The following is a 17,071-nucleotide window of genomic DNA, read 5'->3' as shown; positions in this document are numbered from 1 at the left end:
TGCTCCTGGGTGAGCGGGGGACATTCCCTCACCCCACATGATGTAGAGGGGCAAGGAAGGCCTTGAGGCTCATAACACTGCCAGGCATACACTGTTGAGTCCACAGAGAGTCCAGCCAGACACCGATGGCTGTGAGCCCCCAGGGACAGTGCTGCAGAGTGAGGAATCTGGGGCCTGCATGAGCCCCTACCAGATCCTGGAAGCAGGTACCCATGGCTGTGTATTTTCATAACAATCACAAAAGTAAGACATTTTTGTGTGATTTCTGAAAGGAAGCAACCTGAATTACAAGAATTCAGTTCTTTTAGGCCCTTGCCCTGCCTTATGTTTTTAGGACTTGCCCTGACAAGGTCTTGGGATCTGGAGCCACGTTGGGTGTTCAGCCATCCTTCTCTGGGCCTGGCCATGGCAGTGGCAGCATAGTTGTGAGCAGACACCTGCTGCCATGCTGCACTTCAACATTAAGTAGTCTATTTTGCGAAGATACATGCAGGGCGTGGTGGCACATGCCTGTAGTTCCATGGCAGCTCTAGTCCCATGGATGGCTCAAGCCCACGAGTTCTAGGCTGCAGTGAGCTGCAACTGCACTTGGGAGTAGCCGCTGCACTCCAGCCTGGACAGCACAGCAAGACCTTACCTCTAAGGGTATAAAAGATAAACATAAATGTGTTTTAAATACAAAATGGAAACAAATACTGACTCAGTCAGGATGGTGATTGTCTCTGCTTGGGGGGAAGATGCTCAGGAAATGCCAGACAGTAGGCCAATTTTCTGTGTTTTGGTTTAGTAGTGGGTGCATGGATGTTTGTTTAACATATAAATTTCACACAGAGTTGTGAGAAGTGTCAAATACACCCCCAAATCTGAAGTGAACCTGGAGGATCTCCCCCGCTTGCTGGCAGAAAGCTAAGGCCAGTCACTAAAAGAACATTTTGTATGCTTTTGTTACTAGGGTAATACTTTAAGAATGAATTAGGAAAAAATTCTCTCCTTAATTTTATGGAAGATTTTTTGCAGAAATAGTAGTAGAAATATTGTAATTTGTTCTTTAAAAGTGTGGTAAACACTTTGGAAAATAATATAGCATTTTTTAAAAAAGTTAAACATACTCCTAGCATATAATTCAGCTAGGTACTCCACCTAGGTACTTAAGAAAAATGCAAACACATATCCACATGAAAATTTGCACTTAAATGTTCATAGACACTTTATTTGTAATAGTCATCTCAAATTGGAAGTAAACCAAATGTGTATAAATAAGCAAACACATAAGCAAACTGAGGGTATGTTCATTATTTTAATTGTAATAATGGTTTCAAGCTCTTGTGTATCTATCAAAACATGTTAAATTATATATTAAATATTTGAAATTTATTATATGTCAAGTATACCTCAAGAAAGCTGCTATAAAATAAAATACTACAATATAAAACTTATTTAATAGAAAAATATGAGAACAAGTATAGCTATACATACACTGCAAATGAAATAATCACACAAATGTAAAACTATAACCATAGAGATAAAACTTTAGTAGATAAGCTAAGTAGAACAGATGACAAAGATGAAGAGAGAGTAATTAGACTAAAAGAAAAATATGAAAAAATACGCAGAGCACAATATAGATTCAAAGAAATTTTAAAAATATGAAAAAGAGTCTGAAAGATATTAAAGACAAGGTACAAAGGCCTGGTATGTTATCTAATTGGAATTCACAAAGAATATAATTGAGAAGGTGAGGGACAGTCAACATATGGAGAGTTAATGGCTGAGAATGATCTAAAATAGATGAAAACTGTGAATCAGATTCAGAAGTACAAATCCAAACAAAGTGTATCAAAAGAAATCTGCACTTAAATGCAACATAGTGAACTTTAAAGATAAATGAGATCTTAAAAGTATTTGGAGAAAAATAGGTTGAAGAACTCAGTAGAGATCAATAAAAGATTAACAGAATAAAGTTCTTTGGTTAAAGAAATTTAAAAAACAACTACAATTAGAAAGACAGCCGACTTCTCCACAATAAATATGCAAGCCAGGAGCTGATGGAATTGCTTCTTCAAAGTACCCACAATTAAATAATTGTCAACTATTTTTGTATACCCAGAAAGAAAACTATCTTTCAAGATATTTTTAGTTTCATCTTAAAGGAGAAAAAATTCAGACAAATGTAAATAATGAGCCAAGATAAAAGTTACCTTTGTTGAAATAGTTTTCTCACCCTATCATACTGCTTTGCTCTTCTCCAGCTTACCAGTGCTGTTCAAAAAATCTTTATTTTCTTTCCTAACACAATCTACCCCAGAGTTTTGATCATTTTTAACTCAATTGCGCTACTGAATAAGGAAGACAAGATAATTATTTCAAGAAGGCACCTTTCCCAAGCCCTCTGCTTCACTACTTCTGTCTCTCAGGGGGAAAAAAAATACCCACAGACTATTTAGACTGTTTATATACAATGCAAACTCCCTTAATCCCCACAAATGTGATAGACACATTTAAATTCTTTTTAACTCTGTATTCCTTTCATTTTCTTTCCTCTGAGTTCAGAGGAAGAATTGTCAGCACATATTTGAGGCTGGAGCCTTCTTTCTTCTGGGCAGCACTTATCCCCTACCTCTGGTGTAACATCTTACCTCTCTCCCAACACAGAGGTTCTCATTTCTCCCTCTGCCAGTGAGGCCTTCCTCATTCCAGTCTTCTGAGTCAAGCCATGCACATCTTTCCAGACTGCATCAAAGGGTCCTTTCCCTGTTAAGGCTTTTACAACAACTCCCCTCACCTCAGACAGGTCTTTTTACTATAGACCCACAGCCCTTGTACAGATTTGGATCATGACGAATGTGCTCTTTTTTTTTTTTTTTTTTTAAATTAAATCATAGCTGTGTGCATTAATGCAATCATGGGGTACAATGTGCTGGTTTTGTATACAATTTGAAATATTTTCATCAAACTGGTTGACATAGCCTTCGCTACATTTTCTTAGTTATTGCGTTAAGACATTTATATTCTACACTTAGTAAATTTAACATGTACCCTTGTAAGATGCACCATAGGTGTGGTCCCACCAATTACCCTCCCTCCACCCATTGATGTGCTCTTTATAATGTATATTTTCACTTTGTCCAGCTCTCTTGATTCAACTGGGACTTCCTTTGGGAAATAACCACTTGTTTCCCTCTGCACCATCAGCGCCTCACAAAAACCTGACACTGACTAGTCACCATACAAGTGTTTGAGGAAGGTAGAAATAAATTCATGAGCATTTCACCACTATTACATCTAGACTTCAGAACTGACATGTGTTGGAACAGAGTGCGACAGGACATGGAAGGACAAGGAGGCTTCTGTGAAGGTGGACAAGATGCTAGGAGGTTTAGGTGGAGGAAGGGTTGGGCGGCCAGTAAGCCATGCTCCGAGTCTGGGCAAGGCCACAGTGGGCAGGGCATTTGTTGGATCTTGTCCAGAGCCATTAGCTTGTAATGTGGGGATTAGACGAACATCTATGAGAGTCCCTGTGAGTCTGTGTCTTCTCTCTGTGGTTCATTCTCCCTTTGATAAATGAGTTGTCCTACTATGTAAAACACTTCCAGCATCATTCGACTGTATTGCTCACAACTTCTAAAAAAGCTGTACTGGCCTTTTAACTGGGCCCCCTCTGATAAATGTCCCCATTAGAATCAACCTTGCTCCCTCACTTCCCTCAGTCCCGTGTGCCAGGCTGTTCTGAGTGTTCTGTGCCAGGCTGTTCTGAGTGCTCCAACCCACGTTCTTCCACTACTGTGAACCTTTCCCTGCACGTCACCAGAGATTCTCAAGTTAAAATGTCCAAACAGAATACAGGATCTTCCTTAGATGGGAGAAGACCTGGATCTATGTCCCCTGATGGAAGGGGATAAGTCAGAAAGGCGAGAGCTCTCCACCCCTGGGAGTGTCCTACTGGAGGACCTTCCTCCGCAAGTGCTTGAGGAAGGTTTGCCTTGTGCCTTGGGGAGTCTCCTCCTAAAACCAAGAGTCTGAATTCCTGCAGTTTCCACAGTCTGCTAGCTAAGATTAATCAATCAAGCTCAATCACTTCTCCCCTTTGTGCCCTTGAATGTTCTTGCTCTGGTGCCCATCTGAGTCGCTGTCCCTTCCCACCATCTGCCATGGTGCCAGTCCTCCATCAGATCCAGTGTCTTCTGAGGGAGAGGCAGCGTCTTCCTTACCTCTCTGTACCTGCTGCCCACCTCAGCAATGTGCTCAGGCTGTGCGGAAGGACAGGAGGTCTGGGGCGGTGGGGGTGGGGGGCGCAGGGTCCACCCCAAACCCTGGCAGCTAGGCAGCAGCTTCCATGCGTCCTCTGCCTCCACATTGACAGAGGCAATTGGAGACAATTCTCTGAAACCTCACTTCCTTCTGTATTATTTTCCTGTCGTTCCTAATAAGCCATATTTTAATCTAAAACAGCAATTTACAAAGCAAGTCATTTACAACAACACAATCCATTGTGATCACAATGCCATAAATTTATGTTTTAAGTAATTTTTAATGCTTTTAGCAGCTGGATCTCTGAAGTGTGGAAAGAGCTAACATTTTTCACCTTGTGCAGCCAAGGGAAAAAATGTCTCTGCTCTTTAATTATATAACCACCAAAGGCATCATGCAGTGAGCAGAATGGTTATAATCACAAAATAAGAGATGATTCACGTAAGCAATGGCAGTCTTCAAAGGTAGACATGAAAATACCGGGATACAGCTTGGAAAGCCTGAAGCCGAAATGCACACAGTCCAAATTCATAGGTCGCTATAATTTTAAGTCAAATTGATTTTAAAAGGAAGCATTATTAGAAAGATGAAGTTACAGAAAGAATGGAAATTGTTCCCCTCAGTTAAAAAGAGCTGTGCCCAAAGGGCAAGGGTCAAAGGTCCATTTCTGTTTGCAGATGTGGGAGCTGTGCCCGCAGCCTGTGCCTCAGCCTTGCCTGCCTCTGCCCACCTGTGCCAGGTGTTTGCCATCTCCTCTCTGAATTAGGGTGCTTTGGGGTGGTTGAACCATCTATGCCCACGTGTACGCAGGCTCCCTCACCACATTCTACAGCAGTCGCTGGGCTGGGCCACACCTGTTACGCAGGCACAAGGCCCTGGACATGCCCCACAATACCCCTCCGCTGCAGACACCTCTAGTTCACCTTGAAGCGCCTCCATGTTTTTCTGACATTTGGTGTGGAGGGACATGCCTGTCCCATTACACCTAGTGGGATGAGTACCTCATCTCAAAAAGAGACGCCCTTCGCTGGGTGCAGGTATCAGCCCTGGACAGATGTGCAGGTCAGGTCCCCTGCTAAGAGACATTAGCAGCCTGTCTCTTTATCTCTGCCTCTCTCCTTCCAATTTTAATTTACTTTCCCAAGAACTGGGCTGAGATTGGTTTTCCCACACCTGTCTTCCACATCCCGTTCCAAATGGCTCACCCCTCCAGGGGCATCAGGTCAGAAGAAGGAGAGGGGAGCTAGAGAAAGACCTGCCCTCAACCCAGGGGGCTCTGCTCAGCCTTGTTCTCTCTCCCTCCCTCTCCCCTCTCCAAGTTCCCCTCTCTTTCTCCCTCCCTTCCTTTCTATCCTTTTTTCCCCCCTCTCACTCCCTCTGTCTCAGAATCACCATACTAGGCCCATTCAGTACGTACTAAGGTGCAGTTACTACTGAGCCATTTCACATTCTTCTTACTTTTTTGTGCAAGGTCTCTGGAGCCAGCACCTGTTAGTTCAGACCCCAGGCTCAGGGGACAGGTGCCATGTTGCATGGGCAGTTCTAGACACCAGGGGGGCAGAATCCTCTGACGAGGCCAAGCCCTAGCCAGCTTCCTTAATGCTTGCTTGAATGAAATGTCCATAACTGTCTCTAAGTGCTAGAAAGAAGCCATCAGAAGGATGTGAACACCAGTGTGAATGAGCATGTAGGGGGCCTCCTTGCAGGGGAGCTGGGGATGGGGCCTGCTCCCCCCCCCCCCCGCCCAGGCCTGTTCAGGCTGTGCCTACACCTGACGGTGGAGCCGTTGAGGGCAGGGCTTCTCCCCACCTTGGCAGACAATTTTGCAAAGTCCGACTTTGTCCTCAGGCTCTTTGGAGGAGGTGGAGTCTGAGCAAGGACTGAAGGGATGTGAGTGTGAAGCACCACGCTACTCATCAGATCACGGCCATGCCAGCCGATGGGAGCAGAGGGCCAAACCCCATCCGCTCACAAACTGCCTGAGTCCAAGGGACAGAGCCCACGTGGAACAAGGTACATAGCAGGTTTCTTTCTTTCTTTCTTTTTTTTTTTTTTGTAGAGACAGAGTCTCACTTTATGGCCCTCGGTAGAGTGCCATGGCATCACACAGCTCACAGCAACCTCCAACTCCTGGGCTTAAGCGATTCTCTTGCCTCAGCCTCCCGAGTAGCTGGGACTACAGGTGCCGGCCACAATGCCCAGCAGGTTTATTTCTTACTCATAGGCAGCTGAGGCCACAGAGGCCTCGGGGCCACACTGAGCTGGTGCCCCAAGGCTCAGAAAAGCTGCCGAGAAGGAAGGAGTGCCCAGGATTTCTCTCACCTCCACCATCTCTGCACAGACAAGAAAGTAGCCCCCATCCTTGGGCTCCTCTCTGGCAAGAACCTGCCCTTGGGGTTTGAGCTGCTTGAAGATGTGTCTTGGATTCTTCCATCCCCACATCTCCAGCCGGGACAGTGTGGAACCCGCCCCCTTTGGCAGATCTCCCAGCAGCTGTGTTTTCCTTCCACCTCGAGGCAGTAGTTCAGGAAACCGTTGGGAGAGCAGAAAGAAGAGAGATGAGACGGCATGAGCCTAATCAGCAGTGTCCCAAGGGCGAATTTCCTCATGATGTTTCATTAGTATCTCCTGGCTGTGCCCTCTGTGGCTGCACAGGGAGCCGGACGGGGGGGTGGGGCCACCCACAAGTACTTGGTAGAACCTGGCTGTGACCAGGGAGGGAAATGGCATCGGCTCTCTCCCCTTGCCTCGATTGGTTTCTGTCCATCCTGCCTGGTGTCCACCAAGTACACCAGGGTGGACTCCCACATGACTGTATCTCCCGTTTGTGTGCAGTGAGGCAGAGCGGCCAGTCTCCATGCACTGTCCATAACAGCCACACTTTGGTGGAGTGATAAATGCAGCTCCTTATGCGTTCTTTGTTCTAATGAAAGAATTCTCTCCAACGGCTGCACCTGGGAGAGGCAAACTGCAGGGCCTGCTGTATGACATTACGGCTGCTGGATTTCTCCATTTGTCATTGACACATGTGGCATGGAAATAAAGGAGGTGTCCACAACATAAAGGCCGGGTGAATATACAGTAAGGCGCCCCAGGCGCGGGCCCCCTTATCTGCATGTGCAGGTTGGTTAGATTCATCAAAGCAGGCGCAGCCCCACGCGGGGTCCCAGGCCCTCAGGAGGCCGGGAGGGTGGAGCGGTGAAACGCAGCTGCTCCATTTGGAAATTTCCACTGGGGGCAGGGGCAGAGTATCTATAATAATTTTAAGGACATTTCCCAAATGTTTATTTAGATAAAAGATGGATAACGGTCAAACTCCCGAACCTGCGGCCCGATAACTGGGTTTATTGATGACCTGCCATACGCTCGGGCTGGATAATTAAAGTTTTTCCCCCCAAAGGAAGAGAGTGGACAAATTTATTTGATGGTTTGATAACCAGGGACACTGGTTGAAAACTACTGATATAATCGGAGCTCATCCGATTTGCCTGGGACAGCCACTCCTATCAGTTAATTTCACCTGTGAATAGTTAATTATCCTCTGGATGCATATGGGTGAGCCATTAATAAAATGGGACTGTCACAGTTTCTTTGTCACCCACATGTGCCTTTTATCTCTGGAATCTCCTTAGTCTTTCTTTTTTTTCTTTTCTCATTCCTTACTATTCTCTCTCTTAAAAAAAAAATAACATTAGGGAAGACAGATGTGGGCTACGCCAGAGATGTGCCCAGCCTGGGTACTGAATGGGGCTGGGGTGCAGCGTGGGTGAGAGAGGGTGGCCGGAGCCTCCACGCCCAGCTCTGGCCAGACTGAGCCTGTGTACAGGTGGCTGGTGGGGCTCAGACACTGAACTTGCCAGTATCACCGAGGGATCTGGGGCATCCAGGCTGCAGACCTGGGTGAGGGCCAGGTGGCTCATGTCGGGGCTGCTCTCTGCATCGCCGGAGTCCCCTCCCATTTGCAGGAGCATAGCTGTCACCCATGAATGTGTCTGAACCTCACGGGCCCTGACCCTCTCTCCCACCTGCATTGTGCACACGTTTCTGGGTCGTGACCTTGAGCAAGTCAGCTTGTCTCTGATCTTCATTCTCTGAGATGTGAGAGGGGGATGATGCCATCTGTTCCTGTAGCTGTGAGGGGCATCTCAGGAGACAGCCTGGGACAGGGCAGCACTGCTGAGGCAAGGATGTTCCCTGCCCTGCCTGGGCTCCCTGCTGGCCGGGCAGGCTGGTGTTGGTGGATGGGTGTGCAGGGCACGTTGGTCCTTCCTTGGTCCTTCCTGTGGTGCTTGTATGGACTTCACAGAATGGAGTGAATGAACTTAGCTTCATTCACAGTTTGGTCTTCAGAGCTATGGTCTTCTGTGCCCATGCTGTCCTGGTCTCTGGAAGGAGCTGTGTGTGGATGTGGAGGTCCCTCTGCTCTATGAGTGGGGAGATGGGGTGGGGGCATCACCCTCCTGGAACAGATGCCCTGTGCCAGGGACACAATTTACTAGAGTATGGGAGATGGGTGGGGGAGGAAGGCCCTGGTCTGGGAGGCGGCCCCTTCCCGGGGAGAGGTGGTGGAGTGGACATGGAGTGAGCAGAGTAGGTGGGAGTGGGAGGAGGCAGAAGCTTGGTGGAGGCCCCATGTGGAGGGACCCTGTCTCCATAGGCTCCTGCATGCCCCCCACCCCCGACTTTGAGTCTGCCTCTCTGACGCTGGGTGGGACCTTATCTTCTCCATGTGCGTCCTCAGCCACAGACCTACAGTGCCTGGCAGGTGTCCTGGGAAGGCTGCAGAACCAGTGTGCTGCAGGGAAATGCTCACTCAGGGGCAGGCAGGGCGGAACCAGGGGCCTGGGGAGTGGAGCCGACTGATGACGACGCAGTGCTGTACCGTCCAGAAGCAGAGTGGCTGAGACAAGAACAGATACAGGCGATTCGGCATCACGCTGTCCCCTAGGTGACCTCCAAGTACAGATCCAGTTACTGCCAAGCTGGGGAGCGTCTCCCGAATCTGAGTATCTGGTCGGGAATCCTTCAGGATCTGTAAGGGCAGGAACAATGTAGGCATCCAGGGGGCCAAGCGTGCCCCTGAAAACCAGGGCCAGACTCAAGGACTCTGAAAGCCTGGGGGCTGTGCACTGGCCTGGCTCAGAGAGGGTCTGTGAGGCTGGTGGTGCCACAGTGAGCCTCGGTCCTCTGGAAGATGCTTTGGGACCAGACCAACTTCCCACTGAGGGCTCCAAAGCCCAGGATGACCCTCAGGGAGAACAGAGAGGACCCTTGTGGGGAGGATGCCCTCACTCTGCCCTGCCAGTCTGGACTCCCACCGGCAGCCACCACCCACCTTCTAGGTCTGGCTCCCCTGGGCTGACCTGGCCTGCTATCTGCTGCCCTCCAGGGAGTGGCCCACAGAGGCTCTGTGGGTGTCAGGTGCCCCTGCCCTTCCATGGGACAGCGGGCTGAGCCTCCTTGACCCAGCTGCTGCCTCCTGGCCCTGCACAGCCTCCTTTCACCTGGCCCTTCAGACTTGGTGGGGTGCCAGACAGAAGGGGATCAGTGAGGACACCTCACCAAGGACAGCTGTGACAGGCAGTGTAGAATGGCCGGGTGTGTGGCTGAGGAGTGGGGACAGTAGAGAGAGCACCGCAGAATGACTGGGGGTTCTGCTGAGGGCAGGCCAGGATGTCCACGTGCCAGGGGAAGGACAGCCCCGGGATACAGGGGAGGGGCTCTTGCTATAACTGGGTTGTACAAGGCTGCCCACCCTTGGACCCTCCCCTTAAGCCACTTGCCCACCTGTGCCCACAGCAGCAGGAAGAAGGTTGGTAAACCTTACCCCAGAGCTTGCCATTCACTGGCTGGACTCCCCAAGGGGCTCTGTGGCTCTAAGGGCAAAGTCCACTCCTCACTGCTCACCCAGCCAGGCCCTACCCTCTGTCAACTCCATAGCTTGGCTCCTCCTCCTGCTCCAGCCCCCACTCAGGGACCCCGCCCCAGGGCAGTCCTCCTCTCACTAGGTCAGGGGCCCCTCCCTGCTGGGGAAGCCACAGTGTCTTCCAGGACTGAGGCCCCTGCTTTTCTCCCTGGAAAAGACTGGAGAGTCCCACAGTTGTGTCCCCAAAGGGGTGCCTGAGGACCTGGTGTTACCTACAGGAGGGCATGAGGTGTAAGGTGGATTGGCCAGCTTCGACCTATGTCGGGGACATTGCTGGGACGTCAGGACCTCCCTGGAACCGCATGCTCATTAGAGCTGAGCTTGGAGGTTGTGTTCTGGCCAGCTGCTGCGGTCAGCTGTCCCTACTGTTGGGCCAGCTGCAGAGGGAGGGCTGTAGCAGTCAGGGCAGCTCTGTCCTGTCCAGAGGCAGTCCCTCTGGGAGGGGTGTGAACATAGGAGAAGGCCAGGTGCTGAGCCCTGCATTTGCTGGGAGCACATCTGTTGACCCTGCCACCTGCCACCCTGCAGCAGGCGCCCTGTGCCTTATCGCTCTGGGTAGAGGCCTCTGGTCTGCGCTGCGCTCTCCATGGGTCAAGGCCTTGGTGGGGATAACCAGCTGACAGGAGGGCCCTGGATGGTAGGGTAAGGAGCAGTGACTCCCGGACCTCTGAGGCAGGGTCTGAAGTCCCTTCCAGCATATTCCAGTGGTCAAAATCAGTCCAAGGCCAGCCCATGCAAGGATGGGGAAGGAAACTCCATCTAGTGTCCTGTGAGAGCAGATACCACAAAGCCGATCAGCAAAGGAGTGTGGGGCAGAGGGGCCAGGGAGCGGCGGGGTCGGGAGAGGTGGGGCCAGAGAGCATGTGACTACTGCCATCTCCAGTCAAAATAGCCAGCCTGCGCAAGGAGCTGCAGCAATGACAGTGAGAACTTCAGCAGCAGCTGGAGAGCAAAAGGCCCCTCAGGGAGGCCACTCAGGTGAGGTGGGGGGATAGGGAGGGTGGGGAGGGGCCAGAGACAGGCGAGTCTCTCCTTCCGAGATCAGGGTTAGGGCATTTCCAGTTGGCCTGGAAGGAGGAACTTAGATTATTGATTTTAGTTAGTTCTTCTTTTCTAAAATATGCATTTAGTGCTAACAATTATTCTCTCAGCATTGCTTTATTGCTATTATTTTGCTATTACACTACTATTATTTTGAGCAAAATGTTTTTGTTAGATCAATTAAGAATATGAAAACATAAATATTTTGTTTAACCTTTGCTTGTTTGAAATTATCAGATCAATTGATTATTATTATATAATGACAAATCAGAGATACAGGCATTAATGGAGTATAAAGAGATGTTATGATTTTTTTTAATTTCAGATTAATATGAGGGTACAAGTGATTAAGTTACATTGTTTATTTATTAGGTAAGGTTACATGGTTTGCATTTATTAGGTAAAGTTCAAGTTGCAGCTGAACCTTTCAGCCAGGGCGTGTGCCGTGTACCCTTACCCCGGGGACCTTGGTTGAGAGCTGACCAGTCCCCTCTGTCCTCCCCTTTCTCCTTTGCCCCTTCCGTCTCCCCACATCTGAACTCAATTGTGTTTTTTTCTTGTGGGTGTGTAGATGTTTATCTATTGGTTTCATATTGGCATTGAGGACCTTGGATACCTGCCTTTCCATTTTTGTGATACTTTGCTAAGAAGAAGGTGTTTCAACGCCATCCAGGTTAATACAAAAGATATAAACTGTCATTTTTATGGCTGAATAATACTCCCTGGTATACATATACCATAGTTTGTTAATCCATTCATATGTTGATGGGCACTTGGGTTGATTCCATGTTTTGGAAATTGTGAATTGAGCTGTAATAAACATTGTAGTGCAAACGTCCTTATGGTGAAATGATTTTTTTTTCTGGGATCAAATGGAAGGTCTACTTTTAGAATTGAGAACCCAGAGATGAAACACGCCTCATACCATCATCTGACCTTTGACAAACCAGGCAAAAGCATTCGCTGGGGAAAAGAATCCCTGTTTAATAAGTGGTGTTGGGAGAAGTGCTTAGCCACACGTGGAAGACTGAAAATGGACCCGCTCTTCTCATCGCTTACAAAAATTGACTCTCACTGAATGAAAAATTTAAATTTAAGACACAAAACAGTAACAATTCTAGAAGGAAGTATAGAGAAAACTGGACAAAATCAGCCTAGGAAAATAGTTTATAAAGAAGACCCCCGTTGGCAATTGCAGCAGCACCAAAAATAAATAAATGGGACATGATCAGGTTGAAAAGCTTCTGCACAGCTAAGGGTACAACAACTAAGCAAACAGCCTTCAGAATGGGAGAAGGTGTTTGCATGTTATGAATCTGACAAAGGGCTGATAACGAGGATCTACCGAGAACTCTAATCAACAAGAAAAGAGCAAACAGCCCCATTCATAAGTGGGCAAGAGACTTGAACAGAACCTTCTCTAAAGAAGACAGATGAATGGCCAAAAAACACGTGAAAAAATGCTCATCATCCCGAATCGTCGGAGAAATGCAAATCAAAACCACCCTGATATATCACTTCTTTCTTCTTTAATGTCTTTTCCTCCGTTGTGAAGATCCAAGGCCCTCTGACATAATTGTCCTTCTCTCTAAAGAACTGTTCGGTAACATTTCTTGCAAGACGGGTCCAGGATGCACAGGTCAATTTTTGTCCTCTGAGAATGTCATTATTTTTTCTTCACTCTTAAAGGATAGTTTTACAAGGTGCAGAAATCTAGAGTTCTGGGTTATTTTTTCCCTCACATCTTCATGATATTACGCCTCACTCTCCTCACACATCTATCTGTCGTTTACACTGATTCAAGTGTCTGAGCTTCCGAAGACGCCTGAGGGTCTATGGTTTGGGGACCAACATTAATTTGAGTAAAAAGTCTCAGTCATTATTATCTATGTTATTTTCTTACCTATGTTATTTTTATTTCTTTTTATTTTTTCATTATTATCTATTATTATTATTATTTCGCAGTTTTTGGCCAGGGGCGGGTTTGAACCCACCACCTTGGGTATATGGGGCCCGTGCCCTACTCCTTTGAGCCACAGGCACCATCCGATTACCTAGGTTTTTTTTACCTATGGTGTTTTCTTCTTTCTTTCTTCTCCTCTTGGTATTTTCATTAGTCATAGATAGCACCCTTTGTAGTTACCCCACATTTCTGGGGTAGTCTGTTCTTTTTCTTTCTAACCTTTTCTCTTCTTTGCTATTCAGTTGTGAAAGTTTCTATTGTCATATGCTCAAGCTCGGATCTTTCCTCAGCCACAACCAGTCTACTACTGAGCCTGTAGCAGCCACTCTTTTCTTCTGCTATGGTGTTTTTGATCTCTACCATATTTTAATTCTTTGTCAGAATTCCTGTCTCCCCACTTCCGTTACTCACTTGTTCTTGTATGTTACCAACACTTCACATTAAAGTCTTTAGCGTATTGATTATTACCAGCACTGCTAAGTCCAACATTCCTCCCGTGTGTGACACGTGTTCCGATGCTGGTTCAGTCTTTTTGCCTATCAGCGTGCCTTACAACTTTGTGTTGAAAGGTGGACATAGCGTGTGGGTGAAAGGAGCTGCTGTAAGCAGGGCTTTAGCAAAGTGGTGGGAGATGCGGGCAGGGGGAGGCGTGTTGTGGTCCCAGAAGTGGGACCTCTCAGGTGAGGGTCACAAGGGGCTCACAGGTGGTGCCTGTCATAGGTGGGACAGGATGAATAAATGGAGCCAGAGTTGGGTGCTCCCCTTCCCCAGGAGGGCTTGCCTCTGATAAAGCCCCAGCAGGTGAGGTTGGCTTAATAGTTTCTCTCAGCAGGTGACCTAGAGTATTTCAGAAAGGTTCCTTTGCCCCTCCCCTGTCAAAACAGCAGGGGACTTTTCTCTGCTCTTTGCTGTGAGGACCTGGTAGGATCTAAAGGAAAAATTCATGGAAGTGAGCCCTCCACGACGGGTCCCTGGGGTTTATAACTGTCAGATCTGTGCACACAAAGCCCTCAGCAGTCCATCAGCAGCAGGCCAGGGCTTCCGACCCCAGCACTGGTTCCAGCAGGGGCTTCTCCTCAGGCCTGTTGTGAGTCTCTGCATCCATTTGTTCATGTCTACAATTGGGGGGGCAATGGTTTGCTCTGTAACCTCACTTCTCTGATGAGTCTGAGAGGAATTGTTGGTTTTTCAGTTTGTTCAGCTTTTTACTTGTTTCATTGGGACTGAATGGTGACTTCTAAACTCCTTATGTGCTGACCCTTTAACTCTCCCAGTTTACTTATTTACTGCATCTGTGTTGAGTTGGAATCTTTTTCTAAATCATCAATGTTAGATATAGCAAAAATATTCATTAGTAATTGGTCGATTATTTCATTTAGCAAACGTTTACTAAGCACCTAATAAGGCTGGTCCTACACACAGCAGTGAGGGGAAAGAAGTGAACACAGTTACTAGGGTGCCCATTATCAGAATGTGAGTGAGGTTAATGAGGTTGACCCTGGGACAAAGACACAGACAGAGGACTAGAGCCCTGAGCCCAGCACCTGGTCAGAGGACAGTTCCCAGGTGCCAAGGAGTTCCCCCAGTGTTCATGCAAATAGTGGGGAGAGACAGAAACAAGATTAAAATAAAACAGTTTGGGCTTTGGCCATGACCTCCTGCTTGGACCCAGAGCTGTGCTGAAGGGGGCAGTGACAGCTGAGACCTGCCAGTCAAGACCGCTGATGATGGTTTCACAGTGCCGACCCAGTGCTGCAGACTGAGCTGTGTCCTCCATAAATGCCTGTGCTGGAGTCCTGGTCTGCAGCCCCTTATCTGGACACAAAGGTCACTGTGTCTGTGATTATTTACAACAAGATCATACTGAAGAAGTGTAGCCCCAATCCAGTGTGACTGGCGCCCTCTTAAAAGAGGGTATTTGGGCGCCGACATACACACAGGAATAACGCCCTGTGACAGTGAGCAGAGATGGAGCAATGATGCCCAGAGCCAGGGGAGGCCGTGCTCACCAGCAGCTGCTGAACACTGTTGAGGAGGCTGGGGCAGGCCCCCTCTGAGCCTGCAGGGAGCAGTTGCACGCTTTGCTCTCAGATGCCTAAGTTGCCTATCTGTGGCGCTATGATCCATCAGGCCCAGGAGTAAACATGTTAGAGTTTGCAAGGGCAGAAACTAATGTGTGCAGTGAGGGTCTCCGGGTCAACCAGTAAGGGGCCAGTTGTGATAACAGACGGTCATTATTGAGATTCGAGGCAACAAGTTCATTTCACTTTGCTCTTCTTCTGGGAATAGCTGACAGGGGCCACTGGGGTAAACACCTACTGGGTTTGTGATGTGGTCCTGGACCAGGCTCAGAGCACTGCAGATCCACGTCTCCTGGGGCCCACATGGTGCCTGCTGTCTGTCATCTGCACAGCCAGTGAGGTAAAAGTCCTGGGAGCTCCTAGTCAGAGTTTGCTGACCCTGGACACAAAAATCCCCACATCTCTGACTCTGGCATTAATCCTGATGCTAGTGGGCATCCGTGGACAGCTGAGATGGCCTCAGTGCCCTGCAGATGCTCCTGTGGTGGCCACCATGTGTGTACCAGCCTGAAACACCCTTTCTCTGCACCTGGCTCCCTCCCAAGGAAAATCCCATCTGGAACATAATAGGGATGGATCTTCCGGTCCTCTGTTTAGGTTGTAGCTTGAGGGAGTGGCAGCTGGGGAGACTGTGGGCTTTGTCACTTGCCTCCCTGCCCTGACTACCACCACCATCATGGGTGTGCAGGGGCCAGACATGAGAAGAACCCCCCACGGATCTCCTGCACCCATGGACCACATGGGGAGCAGCTTGTAGCCGGCAGTGGCCAAAGAGCTCTTGGGGCACCACCCAACGTACCCGCCTAAACCCACCCACCTAAACACACCCAACCACACCCACCCGGCCAACCACCCAACACATACACTCACCCACACCTGCCCACACCTGCCCAGCCACACCCCCCACACCCACCCACACCTGCACCCCTATGGAGCAAACCCCACACGGCAACGGGAGGCCTCCCGGCATGCTGCCAGCCCCCTGAGGTACGTGGCTCGTCTGTTCTCCAGGACGCTGATGGGGGACAGAAAGACGGATGTGAATGAGCCGATTGCTGAGATAGGAATCTCCAGCTCCCTGCAGGACACATTAGCGTGGGTCTGGCTCCTGCCTCGTCTCATCCCTCTTTGATCTGTTAGCAGAGCATCTGTCACCGTGCTCTGTCTCCCAGGGAGGTGGGGCATCCATCCTGCCAGTGGAGTCTGATTTCCATGTAGCACAATCCATCCCAGTGTGTCTCTCCAGACAGCGGTGCTGGGACAGATGGGCTGGTGACGTGTCACTCTGGACAAGCCTTTCTCCCACAAGTGTCTCTCCAGACAGCGGTGCTGGGACAGATGGGCTGGTGACGTGTCACTCTGGACAAGCCTTTCTCGCACCGTGGACATCGCTCTGTCTCTTCCCAGCCCTGATTCCAATCTACAGGCTGATTCTGGGATTGTTAGCAGGAGAACACCCATTCCTAGGGGTCAGGGGGCATCTCCTTATTCTTGGGCTTTGAGGCCTTGGGCCAGCATGTCCCCGTGCAGCACTGGGTGGGCAAGGCTCACTCGCCCCCTCTTACCTGCAGCCCCCACTTCTGCAGGCAGCCAGGCTGGACACTGTCCCTGAAAGTAGCTCCAGTGAAACCGGCTCTCATGCCGGGCATGGTGGCTCACGCCTGTAATCCTAGCACTTGGGAGACCAAGATGAATGGATTGCCTGAGCTCACAGGTTCAAGACCAGCCTGAGCCAGAGTGAGACCTTGTCTCCAAAAATAGCAGGGCATTGTGGTGGGCACCTGTAGTCCCAGCTACTTGGGAGGCTGAGGC

This window comes from Nycticebus coucang, chromosome 1, assembly GCF_027406575.1.
Source record: "Nycticebus coucang isolate mNycCou1 chromosome 1, mNycCou1.pri, whole genome shotgun sequence".
Taxonomy (NCBI): domain Eukaryota; kingdom Metazoa; phylum Chordata; class Mammalia; order Primates; family Lorisidae; genus Nycticebus; species Nycticebus coucang.
Note: the sequence above shows the minus strand (reverse complement) of the source record.